Source organism: Alosa sapidissima, chromosome 2 (genome assembly GCF_018492685.1).
Source record: "Alosa sapidissima isolate fAloSap1 chromosome 2, fAloSap1.pri, whole genome shotgun sequence".
NCBI lineage: Eukaryota > Metazoa > Chordata > Actinopteri > Clupeiformes > Clupeidae > Alosa > Alosa sapidissima.
The window spans coordinates 39,006,824-39,027,830 of NC_055958.1; the positions used below are offsets into that span (position 1 = coordinate 39,006,824).

Below are 21,007 nucleotides of genomic sequence, written 5' to 3' on the forward strand. Positions count from 1 at the left end.
ATCAGATGATGATGGCGGAGAGAAGAGTTGTGCAGGGCAGGCAAGAAGTGCATGGTGTTTATTCAGTATTTTAGTTTTAAATGGGCTAATTGTATTTCGAGTGAGAACCATATGCATTATAAAGTAGTGTTATCTAGCAGTACAGCCTTTGTATGGTTGGCGTCAACGTGGACATTTGCTTCACCTGTTAGCTAGCTTGGTGAAAAAGTTCAGTTCGACTGCCTGTTTCATGTGAACGGAGGTAAGTTAATTTGTCTCACAATCTAACGCATACTGTACATGTATTGATTCGTCATTGCATTTTAGTAATGTATAGTCTAATCCGAGAAAAATAAGGTAAACACCTGTATTTATCTGGAGCTTTTTTGGTTTTACGAGTCGCGAGTCCAATCTGAAGGTGGTCCTCGTGCGAACCTAGCACTAACGTTAGCATCTTAGCAGCGTCCATATGACCGCATCTGTCATTTTAGGAGGAAAAAGAGAAGGCTACCTCTACGCTTATTTTGTGATTAATGTGGTAAAGAAACTAATGTAACAAAGGTTGACCAGGTATTTTTGATCGTGTTGTCGTTATTCAAGCTAGGAAATGCTAGCAAATGGGTAATGATTCCTCAAATTTATTGATTTTGGCTAACGTGACTATTTATATTCTAGGTCGCGAGCAGCCGAAACGCCCTGATCGACCTGCCACCTGGCAAACGAACAGTAAGTAACGTTACTGTCTTTAGTGAGTTATTTTGAAGTGTAAGACTATTTCCCGAGAAACTAAAGCGTTAACCGATGTTGCCTTAAGTTAAGGTTACAATTAATTTGCATTCGTGTTTGAGAAGTTATGGGTTTGACACATTTGGAACCAGCAACATTCGAGTTTGTTTTTTGTTATGGTAGAAATCACTCATGCCGTGAACATAAACTTTGTAGGTTAGAGTGAGGCTTTATTATAGTATAGCATTTTGACCACTGCTGACGACATAACTGATATTTCTAGTTGTTTTTTATGTCGTGAAAATGTTGGAAATCGCTCATGCCGTTAACTTAAAACGTTTGGGGGTTAGGGTGAGGCTCAATTATTGATGGGTTTCATCAGGTCCCTTTCCACAGGTGTATAAAATCAAGCACCTAGATTATGAATGCAGACTGCATGGTGCTTGATTTAATACACCTGTGGAAAGGGACCTGATGAAACCCATGAATAGTTTCTCCGATGAAAGTTCTAGGTGCAGGTTTGCACACACGTGCATGCGTCCTTGCGCATTTTGGCCACTGCACGCTGCCTGCGTGGCGTGAGCGTGTCAGTTTTATTTTAGCTCCCATGTTACGGTATGTGTCCATTATTGCGGTACGAATACGCTTGCAGACGCCTAGCCCTCTCCTTGCCGCCGCTTGTGTGCGTGTAGTGGGCTAAGTATACAGTGTAACAAAGTGGCGGCTGGTGGTATTTTTTTTAGTGATACAGTTATAAAATTATGACCCGGAAACGAACATTGTGCCTAACACACCTTTTGCGTCTTAACACACCTGCTAAAGTTGGCGAGGTTGAATGTATGAGACACATGATGACATTGAACTGTTTACAATGGCATAAACAAAAGCTATGTCGTTTGATCAGTCAGAGAGCTAGACAGGGTAATTTGTTGAGAAATCCACCATCTAAAAGTACAGGCCACAAGTGGGGTGTAGTAGGCCTAAGACAGGACAGTAAACAAGGTTTATGTATTTTAAGTTTGCATATTTTTGTTAGACATATTGCTTGCAAAGACTATGCTATCTATGGTCATGCCCTCGAAAACAAAATCTCCACTTTTTAATTGGTGGTCCACGCACTAATTGGTGACATTAATCACAGTGAAGCCTACAAAAGAGCCTACCACCACACAGCTATCACTCAATTGCCATTGCCATCCAATGCCATTATCCAACCAGTTTGTTCAGCTATACACTGCAAAAAAATAAAATTTTTATAAACCAAGTGTATTAATGCCCAGTTGATGTCCACAACATCTTGAAACAACAACCTTCCAATATTCTAAGCTACTAATTATGCCACATAAGATATAGTGCAGGCTCTAAGCAATGTCAAATTCAGTAGCCTATTTAAGAGAGACATTCTTGCCTCTGGGATACCCACTCCTTGACACTAGATTGAACCCTTACACATAAAAAACAACAAACTGCGCATATGCAGTGTTCACTTAAGAAATTCACATTAAGAAATTATACCAGGAGGAGCTGCTCTGGCATATGTTTAACCAACCGGTTTGTTTCGGTCACTGCCTTCTACAAAACTAAAAATCCACTTTGCATTTGCCTCCTGATACATTAAAGAATCCTAGAAAATGTTTCTGAATCAATCACTCCAGCCACATCAATATCTATAGTGGACAATTGTACTTTGCATGAAATGTCAAGTGGTCTTATCAATATGCCACAAAAAAAAACGGTGCTGTCTGTTTCATTTTTAAATGGTAGTTGAAACTTCAAGTAGATTGTTCTGAATCGTTTTTGACAAAGTTGAGGATTTAAAATGGGAAGCCAAGACGTTATAACACATACATGAAACAGGCTAATGTTTTCATTAGGGATACACAATATTGAATTTTAGCTGATATTCGATATGCCGATATTTACAAGCTCATTTTGGCCGATACCGATATTCACCTCTAATTTGTATTAATTGAAAAGTTTCTCCTGTACTACAATTAACCTGTTATGATAGTGTAGGCTACTTGCTGTCGATATGGGACATTAAACTTCACTTGGATTCAACCCTGTATCATTTTAGAAATAGACATTCACTCATGAGAATATTTAAATTATTTCACAGCGTGTAGTAATATGTTGTGATCTACAGTGTCAAATGCTGCACTAGGACCGATGTTTTGCCTGCATCTGTATTGAGGCGCATGCCATTTAAAACCTTAAGGGCTGTTTCAGTGCTGTGATTTGCCCGAAAACCTGACAAAGTAATCAAAATACCCATTTGATGTTAGGAAAATGGTTACTTGATTAGAGACGAAAAGGTAGATTGGATATGGGCCTGTAGTTGTTTAGCAACTTTCGAAATAAGGACCATCCTAGTGTTGCTGTTTGTTGCTGTTGTGAAAAGGCTATCGCTACCTACTTTACACCGTAGAAGAAGCAATGAAGCCGCTCTAGTTGCCATGGTGGATCGGTGGCGGGGTCTATTTGAGGGAGCTGTGAGCGCACACTTATCCAGGATAGGTTTCACCTGGCTTGATGAATCCGTGTCTGCTCATCCTGGATTGGTCTTTGTGCAACCAATTAAGCCTGTACGCTCTAGTTTTGGATTCATTGAGCGCAGCTCAGTAACTTATCCCGGATATCTTAATTCTGCTTTTGTGCAACGGGCCACAGATCTTTAACTGTTGTAGAGACATTGAGACCATTTGTGATAAGGTCGAGGGTATGGCCAAGAGTGTGTGTTGGCCCCTGTACATGCGGTGTTAGGTTGAAGCCATCAAGTAGTGCTATTAATTCCTTGGCATAACCGTTTTCAGGATTATCCACATGCAAGTTTAGATCTAATAGTCAAACTCTATGCAGTTAGTTGACAACAGTTCACCTAACTATTATGAAAGACTTTAGCTGAGTGTTTTGGAGGCCTGTAAATAGTCAGTAGTAAAATCTGAGGAGATGATTTAATGAGTGCACACAGGTATTCAAATGATACAAAGTCACCCAATGATTGAACTGAAAGGATTTTTTGAATATTGTGGCTATCCCCCTATCCCCTTTTTTTTGTTCTGCAAGCACTTAGAAAGCTGAAATGTGGGGGGGCTGATTCTATGAGGGTAGTAGCACTGTTTGCTTGATCTAACCTTGTCTCCTTTAAAAGTAGAAAATCGAGGTTGTGTGTGCAGATAAAAGCATTGACTAAAAATAATTTGTTTGAAAGAGATTTTATATTCAGAAGTGCTAGTTTTACTCTAAGTGTTAAGGTAATATGAGGTGCGGGGGAATTTTGTGGTTGTTGTGGTACAGGTAGGGGATTTTGACTGGTTTACCCTGTAAGGTCGATGGTCTTGATCCGTTCTATTGCTAATCAATACAGGAATAGAGAATGTCATGGGCCTACTGGGTCCCGGCATGTTCTCAAAACTACTGTCAGTACCATTTCTATTGCAGGGACCCCAACAATATCAAACAGCCGAATTGCAATCAGAGTTAGTGATTTGATCCCTGTTGTTGTTGTCAGTATTGTCGACTGCACATTCCATGTTACGTGCCGGCTGAGAATATGACTGCTGAAAAGATTCTTCTGAATGTGGAGGGTGAGTGGGTGGCTTTTTTGGTGCTGTAAAGGTTGGGAACACAGTTGAAGGTCCCGGGCTGATTTAACACAGCCTGCCAGTTTGCAGGGGATCTGCTAATGATATTGGGGTATTAAAAAGCTGCCTGGTTATTGGCATGCTGGGGAGGAGATGGATATTAGGCTTTCATAATATAACCATGGTTTTGGGAAAAAAAGGAACTTATCACAATGCTACATGACCTTAAAATATTGCGGGAGCCTGTGCCTCTTCAGTTCTTGCCATTGTCTTTCCACCGACTGCACAAGCTGAAACCCCGCCCTCATGACGTAATTTCAAAGACGTGATAGGGCAGTTTGGAAGGAATCTCCCCATGACTATTATGACTGGTTTCTCATTCTGCTTCTTTATGTTGGAATGTGTGAAAAATTAGTAAAAATGGAATGGATACCTTATATTTGATTCCTGCAACAATGGTAGGCTAGCCTACTGAACATGTATTGAACAAAAGGAGGAATGTAATTAGGGTAACAAACTGGAAACATGATTGGGAATGAAAAAGTGCATCCCAGAGAGGCAAAGTCTCTTAAGATGTAGGGGTATTCATCACTCTGTGTGGACAAATGATGAAACAATGTAATTTTAATGCATCTTAACATGAAGTTGTGAAGTATTTGGGGAGTTCATCATACAGTACATAATATCATTAAAATATTTAGAGAATCCAGATAAATATTTGCAAACTAGGCATAGAGCTGAAAATCAATATTGGATGGCTGTGGTCTTTTGGACCTCAAATGGCACTGCATTTAAAGCAGACCTGTATTTCTCCATAGAGGAAGAGTCCAGGTGCTGAAATGGCCTGTCTGCAGTCCAGACCTGTCAAATTAGGTGCAGCATGGAATGAAAAACATAATTAAATACCTCGTACTGTTGAGCAACTGAAATCCTATATTGGCCAGGAATGGGACAACATTTAATGATCAAAACTGTAATTACTGGTCTTCTCAGTTCCTAAACAGAATGTTGTTAAATGAAGAGGTGAAGCAGCACATGCAACATGTTGCTGACATGAAATTCGAATTGATCGTGTATTTCCCATGAACTAGTGAACATTTTCATCTAATTTAATATGCTGTCTATGTCCTTTTTGCTGCTAAATATGGGTTTACAAGACTTAAGGCGAGACACTACAGGTGAATAGGGTAACATTTTTAAATAATAGATAGCACCATGGAACTCCCTCAATTGATTACTTAAGTATGAAAAAAATGCATTGCAAGTTTTTGAAATTTGTATGTTTAATTATGCAAATTATGCATTATCTAATTGAATATGCGTGATTTTGCATATATTTTCGGTATATAATTCTGAACATATATGAGAGCCAGGAATTTTTTTTTTTTTTTTTTTTTTTTTTTTTTTTTTTTTTTTTTTCCTTCATTTTGTTAACACACGAGGGAAACAAAATTAGAGGGATTTCAGGATATCTGCTTTCATTACGTAGTAAATCAAAATATATAATATTTGATTAAAATGTCACACAAATCAGGCCAGGAATGATTTATTAACAAATCCCTTTGTAAATATCTTAAGGTAGAATACTGCTAAGTGTATTACTGGAAATGTTGGTGTACATAGGTGCTACATAGGCTGAGATGTATCTACCAGAGAATGACAAAAAAACTCATTTTGAGAAAATGACATTTAAAGATTTAAATAAGGGATTTTAATACATTTTTACTGGAAGCAATTGCTCAGAAACAGAATAAATGCTCAGGCCCTTATGGAATATGGAACGTCTCAAGCTCATGAAAATTGATTATTTAATAACATGGCAGGCATATAAGGCCTACAACTGCAGTAACTCAATGACAACATTGGCGTATCATACACAAAGTTGCCTACAAAACCCACGCTAGACAGTTGAATGGACACAGAACAAGAACAACAGTAGATGTCACATCATTCTAGTCTAAATGTCCATTCCGGCACCATATGTCGTTCCCTCTGACATCTCTTGCTGTCAGAGACAAAAAATAATATCTTGATATTTTTGGCGATTTTACCGATAACGCTAATTAGACGATATCCATTAAAAATTTGTTTTTAAAAGTCTGAGTTACTTAATCACTGATGATAATGGGCACAATGTTGAAGGAAAACAGTTCTTATTTATTTTCTTTAACATGTAAGTATTGAAGTAAAAACAGTTCAAAGACGCACACAATACTAGTGGAACTAGTGCACAACCCCAATCCCAAAACCGTTGGGACAAGGTACAAATTGTAAATAAAAACAGGATGCAATGATGTGGATGTTTCAAAAGTCCATATTTTATTCAGAATAGAACATAGATGACATATCAAATGTTTAAACTGAGAAAATGTATCATTTAAAGAGAAAAATTAGGTGATTTTAAATTTCATGGCAACAACACATCTCAAAGAAGTTGGGACAAGGCCATGTTTACCACTGTGTGGCATCCCCTCTTCTCTTTAAACGTCTGTGTACTGAGGAGACTAGTTGCTCAAGTTTAGGGATAGGAATGTTGTCCCATTCTTGTCTAATGTAGGATTCTAGTTGCTCAACTGTCTTAGGTCTTCTTTGTCGTATCTTCCGTTTTATGATTCGCCAAATGTTTTCTATGGGTGAAAGATCTGGACTGCAGGCTGGCCAGTTCAGTACACGGATCCTTCTTCTGCGCAGCCATGATGTTGTAATTGATGCAGTATGTGGTTTGGCATTGTCTTGTTGGAAAATGCAAGGTCTTCCCTGAAAGAGACGTCGTCTGGATGGGAGCATATGTTCCTCTAGAACCTCAATATACCTTTCAGCATTGATGGTGTCTTTCCAGATGTGTAAGCTGCCCATGCCACATGAACTAATGCAGCCCCATACCATCAGAGATGCAGGCTTCTGAACTGAGCGCTGATAACAACTTGGGTTGTCCTTCTCCTCTTTAGTCCGGATGACACGGCGTCCATGATTTCCGAAAAGAACTTTTAAATCTTGATTCGTCTGACCACAGAACAGTTTTCCACTTTGCCACAGTCCATTTTAAATGAGGCTTGGCCCAGAGAAGACGTCTGCGCTTCTGGATCATGTTTATATACGGCTTCTTCTTTGAACCATAGAGTTTTAGCTGGCAACGGCGGATAGCACGGTGAATTGTGTTCACAGACAATGTTTTCTGGAAATATTCCTGAGCCCATTTTGTGATTGCCAATACAGAAGCATGCCTGTATTTGATGCAGTGCCGTCTAAGAGCCCGAAGATCACGGGCATCCAGTATGGTTTTCCGGCCTTGACCCTTACGCACAGAGATTTTTCCAGATTCTCTGAATCTTTGGATGATATTATGCACGGTAGATGATATGTTCAAACTCTTTGCAATTTTGCACTGTGGAACTCCTTTCTGATTTTGCTCCACTATTTGTCGGCGCAGCATTAGGGGGATTGGTGATCCTCTGCCCATCTTTACTTCTGAGAGCCGCTGCCACTCCAAGATGCTCTTTTTATACCCAATCATGTTAATGACCTATTGCCAACCTAATGAGTTCCAATTTGTCCTCCAGCTGTTCCTTTTTTCTGCTGTAATGTAAATTGTGCAGCATACAAGCAAGATGAAATAATAATAATGAGCAAATAGCATCTGTAAACAAAGTGCTCTGATCTGTAACATATTGCACACAACCATATAACCTTATGGCCTTATTGCCTTACAACCTATGGCCTTATTGAACAAATACCTAACTTCAAGTACTGCCCAGTAGATTACACAAAAATACAAAGGAAAATCTGCCCAAAAGGTGCACTTCCAAATCAGATTACCTTAAATAATTATGTATGTATGTATGTATGTATGTATGATTAATTAATATAAACAAGGTCCACAATTTATACAAATAAAATTTAGTCACTATTATTACAGCACACACTGGCATGGACAGATGCTGGAACTTTATAGATTATAGAACATTATAGGCCTCTTGGCCAAGAACACCAGTCTGTCCACAGTGTCAGGTTTAAGTGCAGCAAGGTGACATGTTACAACATTTCCACCAGTGCTAAATGCCCTTTCTGAAGGGCTGCTTGAGGCAGGGATGCAGAGATATTTTTTAGCAAGTTTCCCCAGTCTGGGGAAACTTACCTCCTGTGATTTCCACCAATCAAGTGGATTAAAGTCACTGTCCACCTCGGGTATCATTAAGTAGCTCTTGAGCTCCTTTTCAATGGCAGTGGCCAGTGACTCCTCTCCTCTGACTTTGTGTTTTTTAAAGTAACTCCCAAAAGACTTTTTGGTCTTTTTTGCTGCCTCCCAGGTGTCATCATCACCACCACCACTTGCTCCACCTTCTGCAGCTGTAGTTAAAGCTGCAGCAGTTGAGGGTCCTGAGGTAGGGCTGTCTTCCACTGTCATAGCCATGAGCTCAGTGGTTATTGTTGACGTAATGGCTTTAATCTGGTCATCATCATTGTACCGGTTTTTGAAGCGGCGGTCAAGTGTGGATGTCAAACTTAACAGGTCATCCACACAGTCTTCTTTGTACTTGGTGTTCAGGTACTCCAGGATGGTTGTTTTTTTTATGTGTTTGGTTAGATCTGTGTCATCAGATTTCACTGCCAGGACCTCAGAGTTGAACAATGCCAAGCCAGGTTTTAAGCATCTGTAAACTCTAACACTAAGCGCTTTGCTCACTGCTTCCAGCACATCAACATCTTGCCATGTTGGAATAAGCATCTGTAAACTCTAACTCTAAGCGCTTTGCTCACTGCTTCCATGTTGGAATAAGATGCCTGCACTTTTTGTCTGCTTCCAGCACATGGCCTTTTCTTGCTCAATAAATCTCTCCGTCATGCGCTGTCTTGAGCCCCATCTTGTTGTCGATTCTGTGATGAGTTTATGGTCTGGGAGCTTCAGCTGGTCTTGGGCAGCGCTAAGTGCTCCACTCATTTTCCAGCAATGGGGAAAAAGCTCCAACGACCTTCTTGCAAAACTCCAATGGCTCTGTCTACTCTAGGATCCCGCATGCTCCTCTCTGGAAAACATTAAATACAGAACAACATTTATTGTGAGACAATATCACAGTTTAATGATTTGATGTCCTTGTCAGATATGTAGGCCTAACAGTAGCCTACCTTTACACTAAATTTATATGCATTTGTTTATTGCTGTTATGATTTTGTCTATTACAGTTTAATTACTGTTAATTTCATGTAGGCCTAGTATTTGTTCAATTGTCAATTTCAACCTAGTGTACAAGCTTTGCCTATTTTTGTTCCTTTATTTGTCATTATGGTACAAACAACAAAATAACTTTCAACATCAACTGCATTTCATAGAAGCAATCAAAGTAGGCCACTTACCAATGGCAATATGGAGTCTGTGCCCAAAACAAGGTAGCCTCGTCCTGTTAACTCTGAGTGCACTGACAACGTTTGCACCACAATGATGACGCCTGTATGGTCATCTGGGAAGTAAGATGTTTGCAAAGCAAAAGTGCTGGAGTAGCCAAGATTCGTCGATGAAATGCAGTCAAGGAGAGGTACGGCTCGGATGTTCTGCTCGACCATAAATCCGTAGTGGTTGCGAAGTGTGACATCTTTGCAGTTTATTTGTCACAGTTAGGCGATATGAGTCATATAAGTTGGGGAGGGCAGTTGAGCTGAAATACTTTCGACTTGGCACTGTATATCTGGAGTCTAGTGTATTCATCTCTATAAAGCAAGAAGCGTCTGTGGCACGCATATCTCGCTGACCGTTTGTCAGACTGACCTAAGATTTCGTATGTGGCTCGCACGTGGCACAAGGGTGTGCACTCTCGATTTTTGAATGCATATTTCAAAATATGCTTATTTACGTAGGACGTTTATTGCTGCACTGCACTGTTTCCATGGGGACCAGTTTCAGGGGAGCTCCACCCCATGGATCGTGTACTGACAGGTCTCACTTTGATGATAGTCAGTCGCAATTTAAAAAACGGATTACTCAGGAACCGCTTGTGGGTTAAGATGCAAGATGATTATCATGTCTGACCTCAACAATAAAGACTCCCTGTATGCAGTTTGCTTGCATAAAATGATTACGCAGATTTTGCAACAACACGCCAGCAACAAACACGGGTATGTAGTAGTGAGCACTCAAAATAAAAGTGCAATATCGCTTCGAATAGCCTAGGCTGCTTTGGACTTGAGACTTTGACTAAACAAACGACAATTCCGACTGCAAGGTCCCAAATTGAAACGAGCGATAGGCCAATGCCACATAGCTAGACAACAACAAGTGGCAGACTGAGCGACGTCACTTATGCTAAAGACTGTTTTTGAGTCACATCGTTGCAAATTTCTGACAATGATGCATCATTCCACAAAATGGTTTGTCTTCAGTATTAGGAAGTTATTCAGTAAGCTTAATACACATTTAGCCTTAACTCAAAACAGTTGTTAGGCTTATGTCATTCTGATCTGTAGAAATGTAACATGCAGCCATGCCTAAATTTATTACACATGTATTAGAGGCCACATAATGATGTTTCCCTATCATCCTATTTTTAAAGCAGGCATACCTGTGGGCATGTAATTGGGCTATGGGTTTTCTTCAGGAATGGCATGTTTGAACTGGCACTGCACTAGTCAAAGTCAGCTTTATTGTCAATTTCTTCACATGCTCCAGACATCCAAAGAGATCGAAATTACGTTTCTCACTATCCCACGGTGAAGACAAGACATATTTTGCCAATTAAGACCACAGACAAACATAACATTCAAGTAAACAAAAAAATAAGTAAATAAGAGGGCATATACAATGAAGAAATAAGAGCAGCAAAATTTGGTTGAAATTGTGCATAGACAGTCAATAGAATAGTAGTGCAAAGTCAGGCCAATAAAAGGCTGAGGTAGTTCTGTTTGACCTAAGTAAGAAAGAAATGTGGTGGCATAGTGGTGCAAGTTATGTAAGAGCAGCAGAAGTGTTTTCAGGACAACAACAAGTTGCAAAGTGTACAAGTGTGCAAGTGGAGTAGTGCAAGGCGGCCATTGTGGGTCCAAGGATGTAAGTAGCTGAGGGTGGAGGGGGGAGAGAGTTCAGCATCCTAACAGCCTGGTGTATGAAGCTGTTGGTGAGTCTGGTGGTGCGGGAGCGCAGGCTTCTGTACCTCTTCCCAGAGGGCAGTAGATCAAACAGATTGTGAGCGGGGTGACTTGCATCACTCACAATTTTGGTCGCCTTGCGGGTGAGGTGGGTGGTGTAAATGTCCTTCAGGGAGGGGAGTGAAGCACCAATAATCCTTCCAGCTGTGTTCACTATGCGCTCCAGGGCTTTCCTGTTGTATTCAGTGCAGCTTCCGCCCCACACAGCGATACAGCTGGAGAGGATGCTTTCAATGGTGCCTCGGTAGAATGTGGTCATGATGGCTGGTGGAGCACTTGCTCGCCTGAGTTTCCGCAGGAAGCACTAGTGAGTTCTATAAAGCTCTCTTTCTCCACCAACTGAATCGGCAGCATTTCTTTAGCTATAAACTTGGTGATAGCATTTGTAATGTCTTGCCACCTGTTGCTTTTCTTATCGTAAGGCACCTTTCTGCTAAACAACTCCGCTTAAGTTTGCTGACTGTGTTGTGCAGCGGGTACCTTAGCCGATGTCGGCTTTTCTTGGGCAGCGGAGTCTCGAAGCTTTTCATACTCTTGGTATTCTTTGCTATGGTTGGCCCTGCTGGAGTTTTAATGCGTGTTTTGAAGTGTTTTTTTTTCGGAGTAATTTGAATACTCGATAATGTGAATTTGCACATTGTTAACACGACAATCACGATATTATCGCAGACGATATATATTGCTACCACTAATTTTCGTTTGCGTTTCGCACTTGGGTAGATGACAAATAGCAGAATTCAGACTGTCCATGTGTCACACACTTATAAAAAATGGCAATTGTTAAGAATTGATATGGAAATGTTGTAGGTCTGGTAGGTTCAAGTTCTGTCATTAAATTTATTGGCTTTGTATTTAACGTTTGACTTAAAATAATCATCCAAACATAAAAAATGTCATTGTGTGACTGTCCACCATGTGTGCGAACTTCCTAAAAAGAGTGTATATCCATAAAGAGTATAATTACTTTAAAGTTTTACCATGCATATAAAATAATTGGATGTTTTTTACAACCACAGAAAGTTTTGATGTTTATGCATGCTGTCCAACTAAGTTATAATCAAATATATTTTGTCCATAAAATGGTTGTCATATGGCGTGACACTATATTGTATATTTTGACTGGGCATTCATTTGGACATTATTATTGTGAAGAGGACCCTGCTTAACCAGGAAGTAACAATAGAATGTCAGGAGTAATTGGCATGGTCAAGAGGTGACTTCTGCTTTTTAGATAAAAAGCTTAGAATTGGACATCATCAATCGTGGCCAAATTTTAGTGTCTTATGGTGTGACATCATTTGCCTAAAAAGTAGCTATTTTTCACAAATATTCTTCATGAATTCTTAAAAAGCACTGCTGCCATGTGGTCAGTTGCATGCTAAATAATAGTTCGCTGTATTTAACTGTCTAGAAAATTAGTTTAACTGTCAAAATGTCATAGTGTGATGCTGCATCATATGGTGTGACAGCTTTTTCTCACTAGTCACACTAGATGACATTTCTGTCACACCCTATGACCAAATTGCATTTTTACATAAAAGATCTTGTAAAAACATGTTTTAAATTCAGATATGTTTTTTTGTTAAATCTGTGATAATTGGGGAAAAAATGTATCTGTACAATTCATATTTCTCATACTTTTTTCTTTTATGTTGCCATGTAAGTTTAAAAAAAAATAAATACTAAACTTTCATCTATTTTGCTGTTACATACATACACCATTCATAGAGTGACTTCAAAAGTCATTGTAAATGATTTTATTGTCATTAAAAACCCTGTTTTGCTCTGACACATGGTGGAGTGGTGCAGTTCATCATATGGCGTGACACCATGTCATTTGATGTGACATTAAATAATGTCACAAAAAAAGACTTTATAATTGAAAAATCATTAAAACATCAATAGCACACAAAGGAAATGGTATCTGCAAGAACCTCAAGAATTTTGAGTGAGTTCTTACAAGAAATATCAGAATTAAGCTAAAATATCTGGTTACATTTAGGAGCATTCTCCACCTTGACAAAATAACTTGTTAAATGTTAGGTTTTTCTTCTAAATGTTCACAAGGAAATGTTGCATATCAAAGCAAACATGATTAAAATGTACAGTGACATAAATTAAAGTAGAAAAAAGTATCTAATTTTCATTTTATTTCAAATTATTTTCACGTCACACCATATGACAATTTTAGGCACTAACGTGACAAATTCGCATATAAATATATATTTCACTTTTTTTTTTTTTTTTTTTTCAAAAAAAAAAAAAAAAAGTATATTAGTCAAGTTTAGAGATACAGCAACACATATAAACACTTTTTAGGGATGATATTTGAAGTTTTTTTTTTAAATTCCTTTTTTCAGGCTTATTTGTCATCCACCCACTTACGGACTGACTGGCATTTGCTTTTGACACCCTGAGAAGGTCTGCCTGCTTGATGTTGTTCACAGTTATTAGTGTGCTCTCTAACCATAGGTTTGCCATCACATTAAGCATAGCTGAGGCACCCTCATTAAAAGAGGAGATGGCCATGCTTGCTGCTGCCTCAACTCTGTTCTCGCCTACAAAAACAGTTTTTGGTCATCGGGCCCATATAACAGAATTGAGGCACTCGTTTGCATTTTGTGTGCCCCCATGCTGCGTTTTTGCCAGCAAGCTGTCGCTAGACATGCGGTGGTAGATGGTGAGAAGTTTCTTGCCCACCTCTCGGGAAAGGTAATTTTAAGCATGTCGTGTGTGGCTTTCGGGGGTCTTGTCTTCTGCCCTCCGATTCCAACACCAAGTCTGATTACACCTAGTGTGTAATGGTGTTTCGTCCGTTGACATACTGTGCAGAAGGCCTGCCCATATCTCTGCTTTCATGGTATCTACTGACCCCTGATTATTCAAAATTGCCCCCCTGTAATAATTTTGTAGCGTTTTGCATTTGTTTGCCGTCAGTTTCCCCAAATCCTTGCCTCCCAATTTGCGCTCGGCACTACATTTTCTGAGCGCTGTACCCATTCGTTTGTGGGCATGGTTAATACACTCCAACTTTACAATTTCATGCCCAGGGTATGGATTTAGTGATAGCGCTGCTTTTAAGGAAGTGCCATCTCCATCTGAGAGCATCTCGGTGTACCACAGCTGGTGGCGACCGACTGATCTGGCCCACATCCTTTTTGCTGCCTCCTGCTCCATTGCCTTACTAGACCCTGTGAAATTCTTGGCACAGTCAGTGTGCATCTCCCTCCAGTTGTCAAATTCCTCTACAGTAATCTTCCCTTCATTCTTGGCACCTTGCTTTAGGACACAAGCATGGCAGTAAGAGGATAAGACCTCAAAGTCGATGACCAGTCCTGTAAGAATGTATATGTATTATATAATGCAATACTATTACAACAGACCCATAATTTTGTGTGTGTGTGTGCGTGCACGTTTGTGTGTGTGTGTTGGTGTCAGGGGTGTAGTGGTAAAATAAGAGGTGGGTAAACTATGAATTCTGTGATCAGGGTAAGGTGGACTGCACTATGCAGTATTGGATATTAAAAAAAGGCATTCCAAACATGTTTGATGATGGTGGAGGTTATTAGATTAGATTAAACTTTTATTGTCATTGTGCAGAGTACAACTACAAAGACCGTTTTAAATATGTGCAGTGTATTAGCAGTTACCTTGAGCAGAATAGACATGGCTATGTAATATGTACAATGTATTGTCCAATGTTTATAACAATATCAGTGGTATTAAATGGTTCATAGAGTGTTGATGAGTGTACATATTGTGAATGTGGATAATACAGTGTGATTTTTGAATGATAAAAGATTCAATTGGTGAATAAACTCTTTTGAGAGGTGGATAAACTCTAACAATAGGTGGATAAACTATTTCAGAGGTCATTAGACTTCCAAAATCAACATCCCTGTCCCATCCCCGTTTCCATAGCCTACCTGTCACTCTCTTGCCATGCCTCTGGTATGTTTCCATAGCCTACCTGTCACTCTCGTTTCATGCCTCTGGTATGTTTTCAGGTGAAGGGAAGGGATGCTTCAGTCCCATCCCTAATTCATGGGCCAAAAGCACCATGTGGACATTCACGTCAAAAGCGACATCACCTCTCGTCTCACTTTGCAGGTGTGTGATGTGTAGACGCTTCGCCTATAGACCGTTTCAAGAGTTCCATTATCAGCATCATAGTTGGCCCCACAAGGCTTCCATTTTAACATTTCATATGTTATCTTAATGCAGAGGAAGTCCTTTGCAATTGACTGTTCGCAAAACCCCGCCCATCAAACGCAGATGAGCCAATAGCAGTCCAGTAGCTCCGTGCAGGCAGACATGGCCCGTCAACTTCACCTTATGGCTCCATAGAAATGTATTGGGAGCCTTGATATTTGTCCGGTTTTATGGGATTTTATAGTGAGTTGAAAAGGACAGTCCAATGACATGTGGGATTAACACAACACCGATATACAGAAAAATGCCTTTTAATCTTGATTTAAGTTTTCTGTAATTATGTTAAATTAGATTAAATTCTCTCGTCCCAGATCTCCACTATTTTAAAGCAAGGGGTTAACATTACTCCTTAGCAAACCATAACGAAAACAGTGTTCCACCACATCTGTGGATTAAGCCACACAGTCAACTCTATGTAAGTAAGATAAATAAGGATGTTAAATTGTTTTCAGCATTATGTATAAAATGATTGTCACATGGAGGAGACTTGTAGATAACTAACGTTAGCATAGTTAGCTAACCGCTGCTAATAACGTGCTAGCTTCGTCACGTCAGAGAAGCATGGGGCTGTGCTATAGATCAGTGGGCTGTGCACAGTAGTATAACATTTATTCACCATATAATAATAAAGTTGAAGTGGCTCTGCAATTTAGGCTATTTTTCCGTTTTTTGGCAGCACCATGTTCCTTATATGACATGGCCCAGTGTCCTAACATGCATGCAAGTCTATCTAGCACAGCTAGCAATATTAATATCAGTGAATCACACTCCCGTTTAAGTTTGTCACCCAACAAAGCTAGATATGAGTTTTTATACATGTGTCTCCATGTCATACTGCAGTCTTTCAACAGATTGTAAATGATTGAAAATGAATTTAGGTCCGTGGCTCTCTAAAAGAGCCTCTTGTGCTGTAACTTTTACAGTCTTAACAGCTACTGTACCATTGAATTTCTAGACAACTCTGAGTTTGACGGGCGTAGTAACAATAACTAGGGGGCGTGGCTTTTGCGAACGGTCAATTACTGCACTCTAGAAGCAGACTGCTACAAAATCCATGGTTAGCTGGATCAACATTTATAAATAGACCCGATGCAGAACAATCAGGGCACAAGAGATCGCGTATCAATTCATTGAGACGTGCGACATGCACAATAAGCCACTGCTATGTCGGAGAAGAAGGTGTATGCGTGATGGCAAGTGTTAAGGTTGAATAGTTTAACAAAACAGTTTTTAAAATAGTTCTTAGGCTATTTAAGCATGCAATTTGTGTCCATATGTAGGCTATAAGTAACACTTTTGTGAGCCTAAAAGGCATGTTAATAGCCAGCTCAGGACGAGATTTAGTCAAGGTCGGGATAGATAGATAGATAGATACTTTATTGATCCCAGGGGAAATTCAAGATTAATTACGGCTGGCTTGGGTGCCTGTGGTCTTCAAGTTATACTCCCACTTTTCTCCCATAATTCAATGCGTATGATGAAAATATGTTCTGTGGTAGCATGCTCAAATCATCATGAAAACGTTTTTTGGATTTTTAAATGGATATTGGATGTGAGAAGGGAAAAAATCCCCATAGTCTGGAGTGAGACTATCATCGATGTCATGCGAGATTGATAGAGAGGGAAAGTGAAGACTGAGAGAGAATGACAGATAAGTGATTGGCCTCTTTGTGCTATTTTTGCGGACCTATCTATCAGTTGTTTCTGAGAGCTTTATCTCACTTTCTATTACGCATACAGTGTTTCCCACAGAATTGGATTAAATTTGTGGCGGTAGCTGACTTGGACAACGGGGGGGTATATGGGGGCTTATTAAGATCGTCTTGGTAGTGTATAGGTCTAATTGAGTGCCTCACATAAGACGTTCGTGAGTAACACAGTTAAAATGCTGCTGATGTGTGGATGCAATTCATAACGTTTTCTACATAGTTAAAATAAAGGTTGTACTTCTCCTTGGGACAAGCACTTTTGAATTTTGGAAAACACTTTTCCATTTACATCGGGATTTTGTAAACATTCAGTGTCAGTCAATAAAATGAGCCCTTCAACGAAACAAGCAGCTGTAAGTAGGCTACGCATGCTAAATTCGACATCCAAACAGTATTCTAACGTTAGCTTTGAGATACTGCTTGATTGCATAACTTAACTTAGTTTAGTCTCTTCAATGTAGCCTACTATCTTGTGATAAGACCTTAGCAGAGTTAACTTCAATGCAGCAGTTTTGAACAAATTTGTGAAGCATGGTCACGATGCTAAGCGGATTTAATAGCAATTTAGCCAGACGTCTTCTATGCAATGCTTCTATGTGGCAACAACAATCCTGAATATTTTGTTAAATGCACATGCAGAGGAGGGGCAGCGGGCTATGAGAGAGCGGGGCGGGGTAAGGAAAGGCTGCGTGCGTAAAAAGCGCAGCTCAATGGCAATGCAAGGATTTGATCTTTATATTTAATTTAAATTAAACATAGAATATTAATATGTGGCGGCCGATTTTGATTTAATGGCGCACCGCCACAGATTAGTCAATGTATGGGAAACACTGGCATAGCCTGCCTGCAGCAGTGATATGACCAAGGAAAATAAGAAAATGTTAACAAACACATGCTACACAAGTGTATCTGTTGACTATAGACTCGAGGTAAAACATCACATTTTTACTTTTTTACTTTTCTCCTGCCCTCGGTGAGTTAAATGAAAGACTTGCGGAGGTGAGTTAACAAGTGTTAAATGAAAATTCACGTTCCTGCAGCTGGCCGTTTTAAATTGCTTTGCGAAACAAGTACGATTGTGAATTTAGCTCGGCTTAATAGCTTTCATAATTTAATATTGTCTTGGAAAGATATTGCTTGTTCACAACATATTTCAGTTAGCATCATCATTTCCATCTGTCTGATTGTTAAGACATGACATTCTCAGGGAGCGCAGACCTTTCCAGGGCCAAATAGCTATTTGCAACAAATCCGGAAGTGGACCTAGCAAAATATTTTGACCTGGTCAGTGACCGGTGTTTAATTTGTTTGTTTTCTGTGTAGCATATAGATCATGATTCTTGATAATTAACGCGCAAACAAGTGAGACCTAGGCTTCTAGACTGACATAGCGCACCTATTACTGAGACCAGCCCCTTTAGTTGGAATGTCATCATTGCAGCCTCAGTAGACACGAGAGGAGCAGAAAGACACCAACATAACATGAGGGATAGATGTATTTCTTCACAGAAAAATATCAAATAATAATGGATTGAAAAGAGGTATTAATAAACCAGACATGCTAGAATAGTGACCAGAAAATTGACATCCGTCACCTTTTTCAGCCATTCTGAGTTTGCAGGTATGAACTCGGATATAACTTTTTATAAAATGATTTCTTCTCCACACATGTAGGCTTGTTTTGTCATTGGGTTGGTCAAGCCAAATATGAGGGAAAAGACTGTATTAAAAGTGGTGTGAAAAAAGATGTTCAATGACTTTTTACTGCAGTGATCAGACTCCTAACAATCTGAGCTGAGCAATAATGCAAGTAGAGCCGATTTATCGGCCGATTTCAGGTGAAATGTAATTCCAGTGTTTCCCCTACTATGTATTCAGCAGCGGCGCAGCACCACTCCCAGAATTTAAGTGTTACCACAAAAAAATGCGAGTGAACTTCGGGAACAGCTGCCATTCGTTCCTCTCCAGGTTTGATATCAACAAATAATATAGTAGGCTAACGTTGAAGGCCTAGTCAGGGTTTTCACAAAAAATCACGTTTGTGTTTATCTAAGTTTTTTTTTTTAGCAGACGCAATTTTGTGCAAAAAACGTAGCCGACATTATATTTTAACCTAGGAACCAAATTAAACACACTAGCAAGGTAGCTTACCCCTACCTTCAGCAGCCTCTTCCCAGATTAATTCCACGCAGGGTTTTGTTTTTGTTTGTTCTATATAGTCAATGCTCTCAAACACTGTGTAACTTACTTAGGCTGTGAAATTAAGTTATAGCCTACTGGTGGGTTTAATTGAATTTGAGTAATAGGATACGCAATCATTTACATCTGGAGATATTTATTTGTAATTCCTGTAGAGCTTATCAAAAGCGTCCTACGGTTAAGCGCCCTACCACTGCTGGAAAAGTTTCGAGCCTCCAGCGCAACTATACAGACTAAATCAAAGGATCTGTAGTTGAAATCATGTAACATGCCATATAATTAACTATAGATATAGTGATACTGTGGGGAAGTTATTATATATTAGGAAAAGTTTGACCATGTCCCTATCATTAGTAGTTGTCAAGTGGTAAGGTTTGTCATGTGATTTATTTCTTCTCTGTAGGTGTTGATGAACTGGGTCATCAGTCCCTGTCGAGGAAATGGATTCTGGTGTGAGTGTGTGTGGCTGTGGGAGGCAAGACAACAGGAAGACTGTTTCCTGCATTCGGTCAAATCCAGACTGGGCTGTAAACTGGAAGCAGGCTGGTGGCATAGGTAAGCACAGTAACTGTACGTACACACCGTCGCCGATTTGAGCTGCTCTGGCCGCCCTGTCGAGGACTCTTGTCAAATGGTATGGGGAAGCTTTTGATGCTTTGGCCACTCTGACGTGGCAGCATTCTACGTTGTTTGTCGTTTGCCGCTGAACCGTGTCATAGCTCATTAGCATAAGGTAAACCAACTTTCTGCTTGACGCTCAAGACGCGACGCCGACGGATTTGCCGCTTCTTGCAGCTGAGAGAAGCCGGCTTCCATTGAAAATGAATGACTTCCTGTATCTTTTGCAGCTCAAGTCGGCGGCGACGGTGGATGGAAAGGTCGATGGAAAAACAGACAGGTGTCTCTGATTGCCAGCGAATGTTGCCCAGTAAGGTGTTTGTCCTGCGTTCACATATGCCAACAGACAATGCGGTATCTAGCTTTCTAATATCTATGGCGCAGCAGGTCATGTGTCAGTTTAGTGTGTGACGCTGGAAGTAGATAACCTGGAAATCCAGAGTTCTCGCAAGAGCACAATGGAATTGTCTGCGAGACACTCTGGCAATGATGCACGTTACTTTTACCCCTTGCATCCTGTGGAACCAATCAAATCGGTGTATCTGATATAGGCGGGCCAGAGGCAAGCTAAACTGATGACTACTGATGAGGTCAGTAAACATTGATCGTAGTGTTATCCAATTGCGTCGAAGTCCAGAATCATTCAGAGTGAACATTGTATAAGTATAAATAAGTATATATACTGATCCCGTGAGGGAAATTTGGTCTCTGCATTTATCCCAATCCGTGAATTAGTAAAACACACTCAGCACACAGTGAACACACAGTGAGATGAAGCACACTAATCCCGGTGCAGTGAGCTGCCTGCAACAACAGCGGTGCGCCGGGAGCAGTGAGGGGTTAGGT

The 21,007-nt window shown here is 40.0% G+C and overlaps 1 long non-coding RNA gene across 1 annotated transcript; it reads left to right on the forward strand.

Moving 5' to 3' along the window:
• LOC121691992 lies at positions 1-20,921 on the forward strand. The gene is made up of 3 exons (XR_006025218.1): positions 1-241; positions 655-705; positions 19,947-20,921. It is a non-coding gene; the product is annotated as an uncharacterized LOC121691992 (long non-coding RNA).
• The last annotated feature ends 86 nt before the right edge of the window (positions 20,922-21,007 follow it).